The 15,224-nt window shown below is 45.8% G+C and overlaps 1 protein-coding gene across 1 annotated transcript in view; it reads left to right on the forward strand.

Moving 5' to 3' along the window:
* The first annotated feature begins 959 nt into the window (after positions 1-959).
* Positions 960-15,224, forward strand: part of BASP1 (brain abundant membrane attached signal protein 1) — a 52,353-nt gene continuing 38,088 nt past the window's right edge. The window contains exon 1 of the mRNA XM_082755055.1: positions 960-1,118. The gene's annotated coding sequence lies outside the window, so the exon portion shown is untranslated. The remainder of the gene's footprint in view (positions 1,119-15,224) is intronic.

A 15,224-nucleotide genomic window follows, 5' to 3' on the forward strand; every position in this document is an offset into this window, starting at 1 on the left:
TTTCCTCGATTACCCCAATTTGACGGAAAACGCCGGGCCGGCCCCTCCGCTTCGTTTGGGCAGGCGTGGCACGGCTGCGGAGCGGAGCTTAGGCCGCCGGGGGGAGCCGGGATGCGGAGATGGGGCTTTTTAAAGGAAAAAAAAAAAAAAAAAAAAAGAAAAAGAAAGGGTGTGTGTGAGGGGGTGGTGATGGTGGGGAGACTGAAATGAGGGCGGGCACACGAGGATGTGCGACATTTGGGGGCTCGTCCCTGTTGCCGCGGCTGCTCGCCCCCTCCCCGCACCGCACCGCATCGCCCTCGGGGAGCGGGGGGGGGGGGGGGCTCCTCCTCGCAAGCCCACGCTACCACCCTGCAGCAAAACCGCCTCCCCTTCCCCCTTGCCTGAGCCCCCCCCTCCATTTTGTCCCCGCCCGGCCGCGCCCCTCCCGCCCCACGGCGAGGAAATGTCCCCGTTCCCCCCCAGCCCCCCGGCCCCGCGATGCTCGGGGTCGCCCCTCAGCTGCTGGAGCGCCCCAGGGCTGGGTCTCTTCTCCCTCTCCCCGCGTCCACCCCTTCGCTGTCCCCCGTCCCCTTTGTTCCCCCGGCTCAGCGCCCCCTCCTCAATGCCTTCGGCATCACAGCACACAGATTTTTCGGGGCAAACCCCTCTCCCCTTCCCATCCCCGACGGGCTCCTTCTTCCCCCGAGGCTTTGGGTGTGGTTTTTTTTGGGGGGATGGGGGGATTAAGGATGCAAGGTGCGGCTGCGGACCCCCGCAAACCCCCGTCTCCGTGCGCCCCCTAAGCGTGAGCTCCGCGCAGCGCAGCGAGCCCCCGAAATAAATAAATAAGTGCGGGTGGCTTTTGAACTGCCCACAGACTGTCACAGAGAGAGAAGGGGGGGGGTAGGAGGGGGAAGGGAGGGAAAGAGGGAGGGGGAGAGAGAGCGAGAAATGCAGAGGCAGCAGCCGCGGTAGCGGCGGCATTGCTCCAGCAGGCACCAGGCACTCCAGTGCCGGGCGGCGAGCGGGGGAGCCGCAGCGCTCGGAGCGGGGCGAGCGGGCACGGGGCCACCCGGGGCGCTCGGTGACACGGCCACACGCGGACACGAGAGGGGCACGGAGGAGAGGAACGCAAGGTAACACGCGGGGAGCCCCGCTCGTGCCGTTTGCGGGGCAGAACCGGAGAGTCTTGCCTTTATTTTTATTTTTAATTATTATTCCCCCCCCCCCGGTGTCTCAGGTGTGGGGAGAGGGGCTCCTGAAGCTGGGGGGAGGGGGTGGTGGTGGTGGTGTGGGTGGTGGGGTTGGGGGCTGCCTCCCCCGGCGCGTTTGGGGTGCGGTGCTGCGAGGAGCGGGGTTCCTCGAGAGGGAAGGCGCCGGGCACCGAATTCCTTCGAGGCACAAAACGGGATTTCCGAGGAATTTAAACGCCCCGATCGCGCGTTCCCTGGGGGGTGGCGGGAAGCCATGGGTGTGGTGGGAAGAAAAATGGAATAAAATAATAAAATAAAAAAAAAAAAAAGAGGGGAGGGGGGTGTAAGAGGCTTTTGCACCCCGTTCCCTCTCGCCGCCTGGGGTCCGCTCCCGAGGGGAGGGGGCCGAAAAACGAAGCCCGGGGGCGGCCGAGCCCGGCCCCCCATAGGGGCGGCGGTGCCGCGGGGGGCTCCGCTCCGCGCCGGGGGGCGGCGGTCCCCATTCCTCCCCATATTCCCCCATTATCTCCCCATTGTGTCCGGCACCCAGGCGCTGGTTCTCGGGCGGGGGCTGCCCACGCCGCCACCACCACGCGTGGGCGCGGCAGCCCACGGGTGTCGTGCCGGTGCCGTGCCGGTGCTGCGGGAGCAGCGCCCGGATGCGCTCGGCCATGAATATTCATCGAGTGCCTTCTCCCGACATATTTACCCCCCCTTCCCTCCCCCCAATTTATCACACTCCACCCTCCCCCCTAGCGAGGAAGCTGCGCCCCCCTGGAGCCGTGCCCCTCTTCCCCCACGACGTGCCGCCTCTCCCCACGCACTCGCGTGTCCCAAACGCCCCCGGCACGGCCCTGGGGGGGAGCCGGGGTGCGGTGGGGGTCGCGGGGGGGCTCCCCGCCGCCGGGGGGGCGCAGCCGCCCCTTCCTTTGTCTCTGCCCGGCGCATGCGCGGGGCCCGCCCCGCCGAGGATGGGGATGGGGAGGAACAAAGGCGCCCCCCCCCCCCGCAGCCCCTCCTTTTTCCCCGGGGGGCTCCCGAACCCCCTCGGCCCCTCTCGCTGTGCCCCGAGGGAGCGAGCGCGGAAAATGGGGCGAGGGCGGGCGGGCGGCGCTGCCCCTCCTGCGGGTAGGGGGGTGCTCGGCTGCGGCACCCGCTCGGCAGGGCCGTGCACGGGGGGGGCCTTTCGGCGGAGGGGCGTGGGGGGGGGGGGGGGCTGTGATTTATGCGCTGCGGTTCAGTGCCACGCGAGGGATGTCGCGGAGAAGCCCCGCTTCCACCTAGGGGGAGCCAGCAGCGCTCCCGGCTGCCGGGCGGCCTCTGGAGCATCCCCCTCTGCTCGCCCTCCCCGGGAGGATCCTGCCAGTGCGACATCTTGAAAGCTCTTTTGTTCCGATGGCTGCACCTCGGGGTTGGCACCGCTGCCCGTTCCTCCTCCGCCCCCCTTATTCCCCAGTGGGGCCCGTGCTCAGGACTGGGGCGCCGGGTCCTGCAGCTCTCCTGCAGCCTGTTGTGAAGTGGGAAATTTTGCCAGCTGGCAACCTGCGAGGCTCTGCTCGCAGAGAAACGATACACTCGCCAAGCTCAAAGATGACAAAAGAATCTCACAAGCGGGCTCCCACATGGAGGGCGGCTGTGGGGTTTTGCTGCTTCCCCTCTGGGGCTGCGGACGTGAGCTGCAGAGCGCACACCCTGGGGCCTCCAGCTGCGACCACTTGGTGTTTCCAGTGAAGGCCACTTCTGGAGAAGCACAGCCATCAGAGCCCTCAAACCTGTGGCAGAGCTGCTTCTCTGCCTGCCAGGTGCTGCCCAGAGCCACGGGCAAGCTTCAGGCACGGTGGGTTTGTCCCTTGAGCACTCAGGACCGTGAGCTGGGAGTGCCATACGCAGGGAGATGCGGCATCTGCTCTGCTGCTGCTGCTCTCCATACCTGCGGATTCCTTTGTGCCTTCGAGGATGTTGCTCACAGCCCCCAAGCTCTAGCTGGGGGTAGGAGGGGGAGAGGAATGCAGCCAGGATGTGACCAGAGGTGTTTTTTTTTTTACGCTTTGCTCTGCCTGCTCCTCATGGCATGAAGCGTTGGACAAGCGAGGAGCTTTGCTTTGTGATCGACCAGCCGATGGGATTGTATGCAGCAAATACCTCCTTTTGGCGTGGCTGTTGTAGTTTTGCTGGAGAGCACTGGCTGTGCTGTGGATGGAATAAACCCAAAGAGGGGAAATTCTTGGTGGCTCTGTCTATTCTTGTATGCTTCATGTGTGAGATAGCCGATTGTGTAATTTGGGGAATTTGTTTATACATAGCTGCCAAAAAGCAATCATGCAGCAGTTTCTTCTGTTGATATGAATCTCTGAGAGTATCATATCCTCACATCCAGTTGAAAAGGAATTGGCATTAAAACTGGTAAAACTACTGGCCCAGTTATTGCGTGAAGCAGTGACCAGGTGTTTTTTTTTTTTTTTTTTTTTTTTTTTTTGTGTGTGTTGTTGTTTTTTTTTTCCCTTCTTCTCTTTCGGTGCCTCTTAGCATCTGAAATGCAACGCCCACTAAAGCAACCTGGTACTAACAGGCAGATTTATCTCAGAAAGTGGCACACCTTTGGAGCATACCCTTTCCCTGAGATTACAGAGTGCACACCCCATAATTTCACAACTGATTAGAACTGTCTGTCCTTATGTATTTGTCAGTTTTGGTCTTTCGACATTAAGCCTCTGGAATAAATCGTATTTTCTGAGTGAAGCTCCTTGTATTTGTGCTGTGTTCCAGTGGTAGCTTTGCCCCATGCAGTGAACCGTGAAGTCCTTCAGCAGAGCCTCCTGTGTACAAGACAGCTTCAGACCAAACAATGCAAAATTCTTCTCTTGTGCTGGCATCCACACATGTCCCAATGGGGCATGCAGAGGGACAGAAGCTGGCACAAAGAACAGGCTGCAGGGCAGAAGCAGGCTTTGCCATGAAATCGTGGGAGAGGTTCTTTGCAAGGCTTTGACTACCATTGAGCTACTAACTACTTGGAAACTTTATGTTTCATGTTGATGTCACATAGTTTTGAATACAATAATTTCAGAGTTTTTCTTTCCAGGAATTTGTATATACAGATTTATGTGAAAATCCTTGGACTTGACTTGGGTCTTGATTTAGGTCTTTAGGTGTGAATGTAGTGTCCCTGGGTGCTCTGCAAATTTAATGATTTAAGCCTGAGTGCTTCAAGTAAGAAAAAGGGGATGCTATTCGAATGCAACAGAGACTTATCAACCAATATTCAAGGCCCTACCTTCTTTCCTGCAGGGGCAGTAAAGGCAGGCCATTTTGAAGTACTGTCTGCATCAAGACAGCTTCATAACTAGAGAAGGAAATCTTAGGAGGGGCTTGGGTTATTTCTTTTGTGTCAATCAGTAATGACAAGAATGAAGTAACAACTAGAGAAATCAAAGAAATTCCTGAAAGCATTAGAGACTTGAAAATAGAAACCATATGCAGCATAATAGAGGTTTCATGCATTAGTAGGAAATGCTTTCAAGATTTAAAAAAATGCAGAGGGAAGAAGGGGAAAAGCACCTCGTGCAGGATGGAATGAACATTAAAGTCTTCTCTACGGCATCTTGTATCACACAGCTGCCTTTCTTAAAAGCATGATGCCAGCTAAGCTTCTTGCATCAAGATGGAGAAATGTGGTTCGTATAAAAACGTAGCTATCGGTTGATATTTGTGATATGAAAATGTGTAAGTTCAAAATAGAAACTGATTGATAGCAATGTGATTCCTCAAACATGAAAGATTACTGACTTGCCAGAATCTGAAAATAAAATCCTTTGACTTTTTTTCAGCACACCAATAAATGTAAAGAGATACTAATTTTTAACACATGTGGAGCCGTCAGGTTTTGCCTGGGGGCAAGATGTGTAGTAACTCCCTGTTAAGTACGGTTAATGGAATTTAAGTCTGAGGAAACAGTTTTATTAATAAAACCCTTCTGTCTTAGGATATAAATCAGGGGCAGATCTCTTTTGATGTGTTTGGTGTTGGGTTCTGCAGTCAAACTGCAGCAGGCTGCACCGTTGACCGGACTTGTGGGGTGTCGACTGCCAAGTACCTCACCGGTACTGTAGCTGCTGGGCTAGACATGTGTTTTTTGGGCACATGTTGTCTAGTTTAGATTTTAGCCTTGTACGTAGTGACACGTATGATTATGATCTGCTGATCCAGGGATTTTATTATTATTTTTGTTAATTCTTTTTTATTATTATTATTATTATTTTTATTATTATTATTATTATTTTTAATATCCTATAGGGATTTGAATGTATTTTCAAAAGATGTAATTTTGTGTACGATTCCCTAGCAGTTGTTTAAAGCAGTGTGTCCTTGGTGCTTAATGCAAACAGTATGTCTGATGGTGGGAGCTTCATTTTGATTAACGACTGAATGTGTAGTAAGATTGGGCCTCAACTACCTACCTTCTGCTACTTACAGAGGTGTGTTGATAGATGTTTGCTAATGAGGTCATGGTGCTGGTAGTAGTACCTACGCGTTGGCATGAGGAGAATGTCAACGCAACACTGAAGCAAAGCTTTTTACTCCAAGCAAAAGCCAAATGACTGTAGTGGGAAAGCTTGCCATAGGATTACTTTTAATGGCAGAAATGTATGCCATCATGTCTTTACCTGACAAATGGAAGCTGCTCCTATACAAGTAGTGAAATCAGGGGGCTGTTGGCCATCTTCTGTTTCAACAGACCTTAAATACACAATGGGATGTAGAGTATAAGCCCTTCAAAGGCTAGAGCCAGTTTTATCAGTTTATTTTCTGCTGTTTCTGTTTTCCTTGAGGGATTGGTTGCTGAAGGAGAGGCTTCTATTCAAAATTACAGCTTGATGTTATTAACTGTTTTAAGATAAAGTGGATGGTCACATAGTAGTTTGCTGTAGATTTGTATTTGCTAGACAAATTTAAGATGATTGCTGAACTATGGAGAACGAATGAAGCAGCATTAGACAAAATAGAACAGATCAACAATAACGGAACTGATACATGTCTCTTTCACTATCTACTTTAGAAAAGCACACACAAAACAAGACCAAATCAAGATGTAGTGAAAACCCACAGTTACAAACATGCAGTCAGCATGGGAGGGTAAAATCATGACAAACATGTCATGTACATCATGTACATCTGTTTATCCAAGATAGGCTGGAGCCTGAGAAATGCTACATCAGCTTCCTGTAATCACAGTTCCTCAGAGCAGTTAAGCACGTCATTCTGGGAGAAAAACAAAACAACAAAACAGGCTAAAGGTGGTACAAAACTAGGAATCTGGAAACAGAGAGGATGAATGCTGTCACCATTAGACGTGATGGTCAGATGATTATGGCATTCCCCATTAGTAAGCAAAGTTTCCTGCTGCTTGTGCTTTGGCCAGCACTGGTAAGTGCATGACTGACTTCTGCTGCTGGTTGGGCTGAGCTGGTGGGAGGAAGCAAATTCAGTGAGCTCTGAGATGGCGAAAGCAGCTCTTCTGGGTTTCTTGCTTTCACCACAAAAGCTGAGGCAAATAGGGAGGATTTGCTAGGTACTCTAAACAGGTTTCTGAAGCAGATGGGCTGAGAGAGTGGGGCTGGTGCTCCTCCAGCAGCATTGCTCAGCCCTGGGTGTGTGCTCGGCACCAGTGAATGAACAGCCTGTGCTGGGGACAGCTGGTCTCACTGAGGTGTCTGTGAGAAGAGCTGCCTGCTGAGTTTTACTTTCATTTGGAGATCTGCAAGCCGTGTGAAGGGAGGGAGACTACAGGTCCCCAGGGAGTAATAACGAGAACCTGGCCAGATTTCCCAGCTTCTTCCTTTCCATCTTTTCATTGAGAGGCAGTAGAACACAGTGGTGGTTCGTAGCTTTGTTTTACAAGGAATTTTCACTAGGAGTATGTGTTGTCAGTGAAGCCTCCACAGTGTACTTGATTGCTTGGGATCTGAGCCTCTAATTCAAGTCCCTAAATTAGCAGACTGAAGCAAATGTGGAACCTCTTACCTTTCCTGCTGCAGCTTGTGTATGCTCTGCATAACTCCAGGATTCACAGCCAAGGGCATCCTGATGCCTCTAGAAAGCTGCATGTAGGATGTGGGAGCTCAAGGAGTGTGACAAGGAGTTGTCCATGCAGACAATTTTTTTTCTGATGGATCTGATGCCTGCAGTTTATGGGATAAGAAGAACTTATCCATTCTCTGTTCCTGCACTCTGTTTGCATTTCTTCTTTCCCACCTCATGGATCTTCATCTTGAAGAAGACCATCCTACAGTTCAGAAGGATCAGCAGAACCTGTTTTAAGCTGCTTGTGGTCGTCTGATGTTCCAACGAGTCTTGTAATTGCTAAAATAACCATTTTGGTGATTTTCTCAGTGCTAGGCTCCATAGGTGATATTTAGAGTAGCATTTAGCTTTCAGCATAGTGGCCCAAGCTTTACATGCAGTTGCCTTGGACTGGTGACATTGTCTTAATGAATAGTGCTTTTAGAACCAAGCAAAGTACATGCAGCCCTATTGTGCAGTCAAATATAATAGGTCACCTGCATGTACTCTTTTCCAGTGCATGTAATATTAAAATCTACAACAGTGCTCAAGAGAACTAATATTACAACAACGTTTTTGTAAGCACTAGAACAATTATTAGGTCAGTGAAAGTTCAGTTGTCATTCTCTCCTCTGGACAAGCTGTTTGATGATGGCTTTATGAACAAATTATTGATGGCAATGATAAGAGGAGCGTGGTGCTCCTCACGGTCTCTCATGCCTGACCAAGCAATAGAGTGACAATGGCAATCCACAAAACCATGATGTCTTGAAAGTGGCCTTCAGTACAGACGTAGCTTCTGTTACCAAGGATTCAAACTACACTGCAAATCACCTTCACATATTTGTTTTGTAAACATCTCTTGAAACGATGCTGCCAACAAAGCATTGTGGAGAAACCATATCCAGTCAACAAATGATAAATATAATGGATTTCTCCTGCTTGAAGCAGGCTAAACATAACAACTTAAAATACTTGCCTCCTCTGTTCTGACATGGAGTGGTACATGGAGGATGGTGTTAAGGGGCACAAAGTGGCTTTGCGTGCCCTCCCACAGTCATTGACTGAGCATCCGAGCCTCTCAACAACTAAAACAGAGAAGCAACAAGTAGTGAAGGAGGAGTAGTGAAATAGCTCACCAGTTCTGCACTAACAGATTTGTGGTATGGAAAAAAACCCTGTCCATGAGTTTGCTTTGAAACAATGACCGTAAATTTATGGTCTGAGAATAGAAATATTTATCTCAGCAGCTTTTATTTCCTTTCTACTTCAAACAGAAAGCTCTTTGGCATGGTTGCTCCTGGTTAAAGAAGCCATTTGATATACTTTCTTATAGGAACTTTGTATTTTAACATGTTGGGATACATCTTATATATCTCTGTGCATACCATGTATTTGTAAATGTGTCACAGTAAAAAGAATTCAAAGGTCTTCAAGCTAGTACTTTTCATTCATTTTTTATTATTATTTTTTTTTTTTTCAGCTAACTTTGGCTCTGCACCCTTCCTTGTAATAACATTGCAGATAGTTTTTCTGTTAAATTATCACACTGGTTATGTTGCCATTTCTTTTGGTTATCCTTTCTAGAAGTCCATATTTACAGCTGGGAACTAACACAACACATTTCACAGAAGATCTCACTAATTGCACATTAACATGCAATATGTGCATTAGCAGATACACAGAATGCAGTAAGGTCTATGGCATAAACTTTAAGTGTAGTCTCATTCCTTTGTAATAAGCAGGAATATGAGTACAGAATGCCTTTAAAAACTTTAATTTTAAGCTCTAAAACTAATAATGTTACAGGACCCCCACTGTTTGCATGGAGGGTTCCCAAATCTAGATGTGCACTAAAGTGAGATCATATCAACACGAGAACTTGATCTTAAAAAGTATTTTATGCAAATCCTATGACAATATAGACATCTTGGAGTTCTTCCAGCCAAAAGCATTCAACACTTCTAACTTTTTATTGCTTAAAAAAAAAAAATATTCATGTGGTTTCTCCTTCTGCTGAGTGCAAGGGAATTGGATTTTTTTTTTTTAATTTTTTTAATGGTGTTTTATTTTTAAGCAAAAAAGGGCTCATGACTAAGTGAAAAAAAAATAAATCTGTGGTAGCTTGCCTTGCCAGTCTTATTTTCAAGAAGAACTAGATTTGTTTGATTCCTGTAGGACATTAAACAACTTGCCACAAGATCAGAATTAAACTACATTAGTGAGGTGCAAAACACGTTGTTTTTTTTTTTTTGGGAGGGGGTGGGTGGACATGGAATACTTGCTATTATAATAGAGAAAGCTTGTCTGTTAAGCTGGGGCTTTTCTGGGCTGCATATCACATGAAGGCCGGTAGTTGTCACAGCCACAAAGGCCTGAGCATCTTTCATGGAGAAACCTTTCTTCGGATCTACTTCCAATTGCTTGAGATTTTCATTGTGCCCAGATAAAGCATCACATCCATAAGTGATGGAGACAACAACACAACTGCTGTGCAAATTCATTATGAATGCCAGCAAGATGGGTCATTTGGTCATGTTCAAGCCAAATGAGTTCATGATGGCAAATATTTATGCCTTTTTTCTAAAGCACAGGTTTGGTTTCAAGTACCTGGTGGTTTTTCGAGTTGCAGCAAATTCTCAATCCTCCCTGCTTTTGAAGCTCCTTTCCAGCACCTCTGGGGCCTGACCATGGGTCCGCTACAAGCTGCCCCCAGCATTTTCATGGTTCTGTTCCTGAGCTGCAGGTTCCCAGCCTGCATCTCCTGTCTGTCCCACCCTGCCAGCTCCAGAAACCTTCTCTCCTCTGAGCAGTGTCAGGGACTCCCCCAGGGAAGGAGCTCTTCTGGTCACTTGAGTCTTCTTCTTAAAGCAAACAAATAAAATGAGACTGTCCGCTGGAGTTTTCTGTGCTGTCTGGCTTTGGTAGGACCTTATTTGTGGGGCATACGCAGTCTAAAGTGCCAGTCATCTTTGATTCCTTGCACTAGAAAGGAGACCAAATAGCTAACTTAATTACTACAAATGTCCTGCTTTATCTTAATTAATCTAGCCATATGATTCAGGTTCCCCAATCTAATTATCTGGGGAGATAGTTAAATATAACTTCATGTATCTAGGCACATTTAGTTATTCATGGTTAAATCTGCTCACAGTTCCTAAGAGACTATATTTCAAAGTTACAGAGTCACAGTTGAGAATAATAGCCGCCCTTCATCTGAAATGAAAAATAGAGAGAGTTCATCTTAATTAACGTGGTGGAATAAGTTTTTGTGTTAATGGTACACCTCATAATTTACAATCACCTTCAAGTCTCTCATGAAAACAAGGAGACATCTTTTCCTGTTCTGACACAGAGGACTACCAAGTAGTTGTGCTGTATACAAAAAATGGGATTTCCACTGTTTGAGCAGATAAACATAATTTTAGAACATATGTGGTAAACATTTGCCCTTTCCTCTGTAACAGATGGGAGATGGTCAGTACTGAGTTAAAATAATCTGAATAAGTTGAAAATAATAAATCATAGTAAAAATTCCTTGTCTGTGGAAACATTTCTAATAAAGTCATTGTAGCCATATGATCAGAAATACAATAAAGAAGACTTTGTTGACCAGTGATGGACAAGAATAAAAGTGTTCCACTAAATGTTAACAACCATAATAGAATACATTGCCTATAACTATCCTAAAATGAACATCTAAGAATTTCCTTTCATATACTATGTGTAGAACTTATAAACATATTACTTTTGTGGGTCATACGCCCCATACAAGGTTGGACTTAGTGCTTAGGGACATGGTTTAGTGGGTGACATTGGTAGTAGAGGGATAGTTGGACCAGATGATCTTGGAGGTCTTTTCCAACCTTAATGATTCTATGATTCTACAAGAGAGACATCATTCAAATGGATGAACATGTACACATTGAGAACAATCAAGCAGAATCTGTGAAAGGAAAAAAATGAATAGGTTGGTTTTGAGCAGTGTAAAGAAGAGAATGATTATTTTAAGAGAGGGTAAGAACTGCCAGCGAGGCATCACTTAAATGGAAGTCACTCTTCTGCCTTGAAGCAGGAAGGGGGATTATCCAGACTGCTTTTGAGATCCCTCCCTGCCTACAGTTTGTGGGATCAGGCACAGGAGGGACCTTTGGGGTAAGCTTGTTCTGGAATGCAAGAAGATTAGTTCTGTTGAAAAACAACCGTTCCCAAATGTGCCAATTTATTAGCAATATGTATGAGCTCTGCTAAAGTAGAGATCAAAGATAAACTTCCACTAATATGAAATACACAAATAAAGCTTTTCTAAAGCTGGTACAAAGAGATTTAATTTATTGATGCTGGACAGCAGAGGCTGTTAAACAGAGATTTCTGTTGGGTACTGCTGACAGAATTCTTGAAATGCGCTGTACATTTGAGTCTATTCTTCAAATTAAAGCTGATGTAAAAGAAGCGGAATAAAGCTTACAAAAATGATTGAGGCTTTTCAGTTACTAAATTTCATTTCAGGATGGTAATATGTAGTCGCATGGGTATGTGTGAAAATTGTGCTCTGTAATCCCAGAAAGAAATTTTGTAACTGCAGCTGAGAATGGCTGCGTGATGCTGGTTGGTACGACACAAGTACATCCTTTGTTACTTAATCTATAGGCTGCAGAAACGTTTATGGGGTTGTTCCACAGATGAGTAGAGAATCTAACTGCATAACAAAGGCTATACACACATTTTCAACACATGGTTGCTCAAACTTAATGGCATAATAACAATAGCTTTGAAGGTTAAGCCTGATATAAATTAGGCTCATTTCTAAAGAAATCCTTGGTGTGTATTCATAAATGGTTTTGAATAGACTTAATGTTTAGCTGAACAAACACCTCTGTGCAATCTGTTTTGTGTGCAGGTGGGCAGCTGCAGTTGAAGTTCCTGGGTCAATACCAAGGGCTGCCCAAGCTGCAGCTACTTGGGACTGCATGTTTGAACTCTGTCAACCTTTTGCACCTGAATGCAACCTGAGACTTATTTAGTTTCCATATGTGCTTACTGAAAATAGTGGTGTGCTCTTCAGAAGCACTTGCAGGAGTTGTGTGTATGCTTCTGTTGGATGAATCAGCTTCTTGGCTAGTTGCCCGCATCTTGGTGTTATTAGAGATGAGGAAACGTTCACCTTTGTTCAGCTGCTAATTGTCAGACTGTTCAGCTCAGTATGGATTTCGAGCTGCGCACAACAGTGCATTGGCATTACTCTGAAGTGAATCTCTCACAGAGGGAGATGTGTTTTGGGGGCAGAGCTAGAGCTGTGGGCTTGATTCTGGCTTTATTTACCTGCTTGATCAGAAAGTATTTGCTCTGAATGTAATTGAGTAGTACCAGTACAGTCAGAGCAGTGAGCTGCTGGAACACCAGGGTAATTTGAGTGGTTGGATGTGCAGCACTGATTGGGTCTGATGTTCTGATGTGATACAGCAATGCCTGTGTTTGCAATCATAATACGCAAGCATTTCCTAAAACATTAAATCCAAGCGTTTTGTCATCTGTTTGCTTTTCTTCCTCAGTTCCTTTAACACACTAATGGTAGGTGAACTTGGATAATTTTGGTGTTGAAAGCAAGTTTCATACTGCCTGAAGAGGAAGAAGGATTATCTTTTTAATCTGTAGAATTTAAGTGTGTGCAGCAGTGCAATTTTCATGTTGAGTAGATAGGTCAGAAAAAAAATATATGCCTTAGGTTAGGATTCCTTTGGTCAGAGACAAAATCCCTGGCATTAGGTCTTACTAATATTAATAAGCTTATATAAACTGGTACAAAGGGCTGCAGCATGGTCTGAGCAGACGGCAGACGTGTGTTTTTTTTTTATTATTATTATTATTTTATATTTTTTTTTTCCAGTGCATGGACCTCTGCATGAGAAACAGGTCTCGCAATGACAGCATGAGGGAAAGGAGCTTGTAATAGATGTATTAGGCTATCCTTCTATGCCATGGTATAGGCCAGGGACGGTGGAGAGCACATGCTGGTGTGCGTGCAGGCAGAGCTCTCTTGCTTCTCTGCAGAAACTATTGAATGAAGAGGTGAGCTGGGGTGGTCATGGGGTTCCTCCTGATTATACTGGGTTAGAGGCAGCACTTGGAGCCCAAGCTGTAGTTCATGGATGAATCTGGTTTAGGTAAAACTGTTCACAAGTGGTCCAACCAAGCCTCTCTCACCAGCTGCTTTATGGAGCTCTTCAGTACAAGCAGTAAGTAAGCAAGACAAAGTGCTAAAAATGACCACACTGGCACCTAATTCAGGGGATATGCCCTAGAAAATATTTTTTATCTTCAGGTATTATGTGCATGCCAGTGTTTAAACTCCATAGCTGGTCTGTTTTTTCATAGAGAAATTTGTGACATGTATAAACCAGGAATGGCTGATGTAATTGGTGTGCTTCTGCAAAAAAAACCACTTGTCTACTTAAGAGAGAGGCCAATGAAAATAAACATGAACTTTAAAAACAACCCTCAAGTTTGTATTCCAAGGTTAGAGTATGCTTCTGAGACTACTATCTGCCACAGTAGGATAGTAAAAACATTTGCATTTTCTGAGAAAAAGTAACTAACCACAGTTCATACTATTTTCAAGTTTACAACCTAAAGCATGCAATAGCATACAAGTCCTATGGACTAGTAAGTGTTATTTTAAGAAAGGCATATATCACATGCCTGTTGGTAAAACACCGTGAGGATGTGCAGCAGTAAGAAAACTCATTGCACGAAGTGTAGCGTGACCTATTTGACATTTGAATGTATTTTGGTAGATTTTGTAGATTCCTGTATAGTACCGCATCCTGTGCATTTTTCGACCTAATAGGAAGTGTAACAGTGATAGGAGGAAAGTTTAAATAAAATCCTATCAACATTTCCTAGTCAAATAAAGAATGTATTTATGTATTTATTTTATTAATATTATTTTTATTTTATTTATTATTTTAAAGACATTGTGATTAAAAAGTCTGAACTTTGAACACGACACTGGAGCCAGCTGGAAACCTCTCAGTGAAATGTTTTATGCTGGAAAATGTTTGAGTTCTTGCAGCTCAGCATCTGTAGGAATAATACAGGTTTTGATTTCTAGCTGAAATAAAGGTCAGACTTACCCACCTTGGGCTAGTTAATCATTTAATGTATAAGCAACCCATGCAGGAAGCAAAGGTTCAAATTTTTGTTGTTGCTGATCCCAGCTGGGGGGTTTAGTCTTGTCTTCCATAAAGCAAGTGAGCAATCTACTCAGCAGACTGGTGTCCAGTTTCGGTTGGGTGAGTCTGAGCAGCTGCTGACAGAGCTGGTTACTCCATGCTGTATAAACTACCACCTGTCTGGAGATCACCTGTGCTCAGAGGTGATGAATGTCGAGGTTCAGGTCTGAATTGTACAGAGAAAAGAGCTGAACCGTGCTCATTTTCAGATGAAGTGACTGTTTCAGCAGAGGGCTTGAACCTGTGGCTAATTCTTTGCTTGTCCAACTGCAAAAGTTCATATAAAAATGCCCCAAATACCAATCTTTCAGGGGATTAGAGAGCATTTTTCTATGTAGTGTAGCGTAAAACCAGTGTCTTTGTTTGAATTCATAAACGAAATATGCAGTCCTTCTGTCGTTTTGCAGTGTTTGATTTGTAGGTGTTTCTGGGAAGATGTTCAAGTCCCAAGTGCCAATTAAGTGCTCATCATGAATCTTAACCAAGGAGCTGGTCCCACTACTTTAAGTTAGAGTTAGATGATGTACTATGGAAATTTGAAATGTTCATTGCAAGATGTGGGAGTTCTTACTTATTTGAGATCTAATTCTGTCTGCAGTGTTAGATACTTCTAGCAGCCCCTTGGGGTGGCTCACTGCTTGCTCCCCCCTGTTTGCTTGTTTGCTGTTTCTGGCTGGGCTCCTTTTGCTCCCAGCTGGGTGAGCTGAATCGCCTTGCCCCAGGGCTCTGCTAAGAGCCAGACCAGCTGCGAGGAAAG

The sequence above is a fragment of the Aythya marila genome (genome assembly GCF_965140915.1).
Source record: "Aythya marila genome assembly, chromosome: 2".
NCBI classification, from domain to species: Eukaryota; Metazoa; Chordata; class Aves; order Anseriformes; family Anatidae; genus Aythya; species Aythya marila.